Here is a 7243-nt window from a genome sequence, read left to right on the forward strand (position 1 = left end):
CTGCTAATTGCACTTAATTGGGGGATCTAGGTTTGCCAACCTGCAGAGCTAGAGGCAAGCACTTTTGGGCTGAGGCTTATGGCCGAGTGGAGTGCCCTGTGGGCATTTATCAGCAGAGCAGAAGCCAAGGACCAAACAGACACAGCTTAGACGAGTCCTAACCAGAAGAACTATGCCCTAAGCAATTCTCATCCTGAATTGTAACCTGTTAACCTCCTTAATAAACTCCATAATCATGAATTCTGTGCAGTCATTGCAATGAATTATTGAACCCAGCTGAGAAGTAGTGAGTGCTGTGGGAAGTATGGTGGGTTTCATAATTAGTAAAAAAAAAAAAAAAAAAGTGGAAGATAGAAGCATGTCTGGCCTTGGCCTCATAGGAATCAGTCTTGGGATGATGTTGAACTATAGAACCTAACACCTAGGGACTACAGAACTGGGATAATGGTTCAGCTTCTCTGGCAGAATGGAATGTTGAAGTAGAAATTTTCCTATTTCTGTTCACTCAAGCTGTAAACTGAGATCTCTACCCCTTGTCTTTGTCAGGGTTTCCTCAAGAAACAGAACCAGTTATATACCCAGGCAGACACATACATACAGAATACAATATTTTTACACAAATAACCATGTACATGTGTCATTCAAACCATGTGACCCTCTTGTGGGTTAGTTTCCTATGAATGTTATGTGTGTTCTAAGTGTCCATGTCTTATTTGTGTAGGTGAATTGTGTGCAAAAATACAGTATGTATATAGAGTATACATATATAGAGATCTGAAGAGAAATCGACTCGACGGCACTTAACAACAACAACAACATATAGAGTATATATGTGTCTATTGTTGTTAAGTGCCTTTGAGGCAGTTCTGACTCATAGCAACCCTGTATAGGGTTTCCAAGGAGCAGCTGGTGAATTTGAACCACCGACCTTACAGTTCAAACAGAATTTGCGGTCCAGTGCATTATCTCACAGTGCCATGCCAGGACTCCATATATGTGTATACATATATGTCTATACAACATGTATATGTTGTTGTTAAGAGTTGTCAAGTTGGTTCTGACTCATAGCAACCCTGTATAGAGTTTCCAAGGAGCGGCTGGTGAGCTTGAACTGCAAACCTTATGGTTCACACTGACTTTGCAGTCCAGTGCGTTAATCCACAGCACCACACCAGAACTCCATGTATGTATATTGTTGTTGTTGTTGTCAGGTGCCATCGAGTCGGAACCGACTCATAGCGACCCCATGCACAGCAGAATGAAACAATGTCCGATCCTGGGCCAACCTCACTACCGCTGCCACACTTGAGTCCATCAATGATGCCACTTGGCCAATCCATCTCGTTAGAGGTCTTCCTCTTTTTCTCTGACTCTCCACCTTATATATAGATTATATATATATTGTGTAGGAGCCATGGTGGTACTGTGGTTGGTTCTACGTCACGGTCATCAGATGGGAAGAGTGAAGAGTGTTCTAGCCAGAAGTCTATTTAAAGTCTAGAGACTGAATACACCCTAGGGAAAACTTCCATTTTGCTCATAAAGTCTTTAACTGATTGTATGATGTCCAGCAACATTGGAGAGAAAACCTATTCTACTTAAGGCCAACTGATTTCTTATCACTTGTCGTTACTTCAAAACAGCAGCTATACTAGTGTTTGACCAAACCACTGGGCACCATAGCACAGTCAAGTTGACACATAAAATTAACTGTCATACCCCTGTTGTTGTTAAGTGCCATGGAATGGGTTCCAACTCATAGCAACCCTGTATGGGATTTCCAGGGAGCTGCTGATGAGTTTGAACTACCAACCTTGCGGTCAGCAGTCCAATGCTCAACCTACAGTGCCACACCAGGTCTCCATCACACCCCTACACACCATTAATTTGCAAATTACAGTGGTATTATATGCTGAGAAGGATTGTGTGCTGTAAGAACCTCTGATGGGGGTGAGGGAGGACAGCAGGTGATCAGAGTAGACTCCTTGAATTTGAGCTGAGATCTTAAGTGTGTGTGTGAAATAATTTGATGAAGGGTGCAGGCCAAATAATCACATCCTATCGTCAGTACTTTTTTCTATTCTTCACCAATAAAATATTCTTACAAAGTTTCTTTGTTACCAAGAAAACTTGTCTAGAACACCCCATGGTTCCCTATTCTTACAAATCTTATTAAGATATCCTAAGTGCCTTGTGGAGGTCTCCTTTCCTAGGAATTTAACATGGAGAATCCACTAGATGTTTTAAGATGGCAACATGCTCTTCGCAGCATATCTGCTAAACATCTGAATAGCCTTCATACAAATGGACATATTAGCTCACATATTTTCTCCCTCAGAGTATTCATGTTCAACCCCATCACTCTGCTCTTACCATACAAAGCCATCATGCTGAGAAGCAAATAAAAGAAAAATATTTTTCCTACTTCATTAATTACTCCATTTTTAAGCAGACACAAACAATTTTCCTTTTTGGCTTTGGAACAGCTACTATGGCTGCCAGCTGGGCTTTAAGAGCATTAATCACCAGAATAAGCTTTGTTCTTTTTAAGGAAAATAAGTCTATGTTAAAGGCACACTCTACTATTTTTCCCATGACTACAATAGGCACATAATTTGGTGATTGATTTCACATATAGTTCGTTGTTAGCTGCTATCAAGTTAACCCCACTCATAGCAACCCAGCCACAACAAAACAAAACACTGCCTGATTCTGCAAATGATCGCTTGAAGATTGGACTGTTGCGATCCATAAGGTTTACATTGGCCAATTTTTGCAAGTAGATTTCCAGGTCTTTCTTTTTAGTGCATCTTAGTTTGGAAGCTCAGATGAAGTTTGTTCTGTATCAGAGCAACACACCCAACTAACTCCACTAACATTGTCAGGGAATCAAACCCAGTCTCCCACATGAAAGGAGTGCCCAACTCTTAGCTATCATAAGTAGTATTTTTTCAATTGGTATAGGTGTGGTGCTGTAGGATCTGCACTGGACTGAAAACCACAAAGTTGGCTGTTCAAACCCACCAGCCATTCCTCAGAAACCCTATACAGGGTGGCTATGACTTGGAACTGACTCAACAGCACTTAACAGCAACAACAACAACAACAATTTTAGTAAACATTTCTTGAAATATAAGTTATACATTATATATTTAGTTAAAACCTATTTTCTGAAATTCAAAGTCATCTATTCAATTGCCTACTGTCATTACCTCTGGAGTATCTCATGGACATCTCAATATAATCATGACTAAAATGAAATTCTTGATCTTTCTCCTCAAACCCGCTCTTCTTCTAGCAGTCTGTCCTTTATTCTTTTAAATTGGGAAGGTTTATAAAACAGATGATCAGTTTTCCATTCAACAGTTCATAACCATGATGTTTCATCTAATTGCTTGTAATCCTCTCGATGCAGGTTCAGTCATTCCACTTCCTCTCTGTGTTTCCTGTTTCCCTTCTTCCTTCTGAATTTTCTCCTTGGGCAAATGATGTCCTTTTGAACTCAAGTGGTTGATGATTCTAAGGAGTACACACCTTTCTAGTGTTAATGTTCACTTCATGAGCCTCTTGTTTGAAGTCTGGGAGGCTTTCCATACACTTAGAACACACTTCTCTAAGTCCTGGTATGGTGCAGTGGGATAAAGCACTGGACCACAAGGTCAGTTTGAACCACAAGGTCAGTGGTTCAAACTCACCTTGGAAACCCTATATAAGGTTGCTATGATTCGGAATGCAACCAACTCAATGGCATTTAACAACAACAACTATACACTTCTCACCTCTCTTTACCTGATTGGTTTCTACCAATGTCTTCAAAGCTTCTATGACCCCTATCAAATTTAAATGCTATGCTCTCAGGTCTCCACCATTCCACCTTCATAGCACCAGAGCAGTTTCAGTTCTGTATCTGATTATTAGTTGTGCAAAGTCTGACTTCCCTGCTGGAAGTGAGTGTGAAGATGCAAGAGTTCTGATGGTATCGCAGAGCTACCAGCAAAAACCAGAATACAACAAAACAAAACCTATTTCCATCAAGTCAGTTCCAAGTCATAGCCAATCCATGTGTTGCTAAGTAGAGCCTCACCAAAGGGTTTTCTTAGCTGTAATGGAAACAGATCATCAAGCCCTTCTCCTATGACCCTGCTGGGTGGGTTGGAATCTCTAACCTTCATAATGTTGTTGTGTGCTGTTGAGTTGGTTCTGAATCATAGTGATCCTGTATAGGGTTTCCAAGAGTGGCTGGTAGATTTGAACTGCTGGCCTTGTGGTTAGCAGTCCCGAACTAAGTTAACAATACTTACCCTGCAGTGCCACAAAAAAACCACTTGTATTACCTAGGGTCTCCTTGCTGCAATTTTTTTTGTCCCTAAATTTTATTATCGTAGTGGTTACGAATAGGGCTGCGAACCACAAGGTCAGTAGTTCGAAACTACCAGCCATTCCGCAGGAGAAAGATGAGGCGTTCTGCTCCAATAAAGATTTACAGCCTTGGAAACCCTGTACAGGGTCTCTATGAGTCGGAACTGACTCCACGGCACATAACAACAACAACAACAAAGTTTTATTATATTATTTAGCTATAAGAGATATGTTTCAAATCAATGACTAGAAAAGTTGAACTATCAAATCCAAATTCAACTTCAATGTCATTACTCAAGGAAATGGAAGAAAAATTAAAACAATGACAAAGACAATGAATTTTACAGAGGGTGACTATAGGCCAAGAGCTAGAAAATTATACAACGTCTCCCCTCGACTTAGACACATCAGAGAAAAGGTATGCTAGTAATCTTGGGTGCATGCACTATAAGTTTCTCTTGATATGTAAATTAAATATGCTAATTTAGGTTATTTAATATAATTTTATTTAATGTGAGCTGATAGTAAATTTTTTTAATTTGCAAACTCAAATATTAAAAATTTTATATGACTCCCTGAAACTACGGTCCTGAGATCATCTTTAAACTTTAACCAAAAATGTCCCATAAGATCTTCTTAAAACCAAACATTGTTTAGCTTACTTTAAAAAAGAATGTCTGCCTCAAACACTGTCCTCTTTTAAGATCTGCCTACATGGAATCAAATTGAGAACAGCCACCTGAAAGCTTAGATAGGAAACTTAGGGAGCAGTGAGTGAGTGTGTTCCTTGGGAAGGAACAACTCAGAAAAGGAGGGTGAGAATGGTTGCACAGTTGAAGAATGTCATCAGTATCACTAAATTGTACCTGTAGAAACCATTGTATTGGTGTATGTTTCACCATGTATATCCACAACAACAACAACAACAACAACAACAAAGAAAATAAGCAAAATGGTGAAAATTAAAAAGACTCTATATGAAAACTGCTAAAATTTCCTGCTTGCCTTGTGGCTACAGATCATGCCTGTCCATGTTCTGCTTTTTGCTACAGAAATACAGAGAAGAAATGGAGGAATTAACCACAATAAGGATAGTTTTCAATGGTGACTGAACCTAAAATGAGTAGAGCAAATAAAGAGAGCAGGAGGGGCAGAAGGAATTCTGAAGAGTTCATTATAATTGTGATGACATCTATTCTAGATCCTTACTGCTTTTGAAGCTCAATTGGATCCAAATGGAAAATTCATATCTCCTCTGCTCCCTGTATTTCTTTAATCTCATAATTCTTCTACATACCTGACATATTGACCTAGTCTCATCTTCTCCTTTCATAGATGCAGCAACTGAAACTCGTGTTTTCTAAAAAGGCTAGAGGTTGAGTTAGGCTTGAACCAGATTGCTTGCCTCCCAACTCTGTGGGCGTCATCTAGTGCCAAGCCTCTTGTTGTGCCTGAACCATATTCACTTTCTTGCAGTTCTTTTCTCAGAATGATGTAGAGATGGACACAGTCTGTTTCACCCTTGTCTTGGTGACTTGGGTGGACTATTCTGTAGAGGAATGACAAAGAACATTGGCACTTAGTTGGGAAGTGGAAGAAGAGGAGTCTCGGACAGTCAATGAATAACAAGGAAGAAAAAAATTTTTAAGCTTTGGGAGAAGGTAGAGAATTTAAAGAAAGGAGTAATCACAGTATTCAATGTTACACCAAATATAGGTAAAATATGTGCTCACTACATTTGGAAATAACAATATTACTTTCAATGAAAAGTGAGGCCAATGAATCACAGACAAAGTCTGTGGGAGAAAGATACTTTCTGCTCCCATAAAAAAACACAGCCTTGAAAATCCTGTACAGGGCCGCTAGGAGTCAGAACTAACTCGACAACACACAACCATCACTATGATCAACTGTATGTCCCCAAATGAGATACTTAGATGAAATGGACAAATTCCTAAAAAGATAGTAAACTACCAAAACGGACTCAAGAAAAAGTCTGATAGGTGACTGGCTGGTGAAGAAGTGGGTAGACTATTCAGCTGCCAACCAAAAGGTCAGAGACTCAAGCCTGCCTAGAAGTGCTTCAGAAGCATAACCAGCCATTAAAACCTTGTGGTGCACAGTGCTCTATTCTAACACACATGGGCCACCATGAGTTAGAGTAGACTTTGCACCATGGGTAATTCATTATTCTTTGAAGAAGTTTGGCTATAAAGTAAAGCAGAAAGATATGGTTACTAAAAACTGTGACACTTGATCACAGTTGAATCAGGAGGGGTTGAGGACAGAAGAGGAGAAAAACTGAAGAGGCAGCAGAAGGGTGATATCCAGGAAAAGGAGTAAGTCAGTCCCTTACCTGTCCACAGACACTGGAATCTCCCATCACACCCTAGCGGGCTGCTAACCTCCAGGTCAGCAGTTTAAAACTACCAGTCATTCCACGGGAGAAAGATGAGGCTTTCTGCTTCCGTAAAGATTTACAAGGCAGGATTGTTATGAGCCAAAACAGACTCCGTGGCACACAACAACCACTTGGGATGACCACAAGGGATACAGTATCACCAGAGACAGGCTGACAGGCAACTTGCTGCTAGAGAGGGTATGGAGTAAAGGAAGGTGTTTTCAGTGAGCAGGCATCTGGGAGAATGAAAGAGAATGATTCAAACAGATGCAAAACAGAAGAGAAATAAAATCTAAAGTTGGTTGTTGTGTGCCATCAACTCATAGCGACCCCATGTGACAAGATAGAACTGTCCCATAGGGCTTTTTTGGTTTTTAACTGTTTTATTGTGAATTAAGTGATAGTTTACATAGAAGAACATTAGCTTTACATTCATCCTATTGTGTATCATTACATTTCCATGGTTACAATCCCCTCCATGCA

Source organism: Chrysochloris asiatica, unplaced genomic scaffold, assembly GCF_000296735.1.
Source record: "Chrysochloris asiatica unplaced genomic scaffold, ChrAsi1.0 scaffold00022, whole genome shotgun sequence".
NCBI classification, from domain to species: Eukaryota; Metazoa; Chordata; class Mammalia; order Afrosoricida; family Chrysochloridae; genus Chrysochloris; species Chrysochloris asiatica.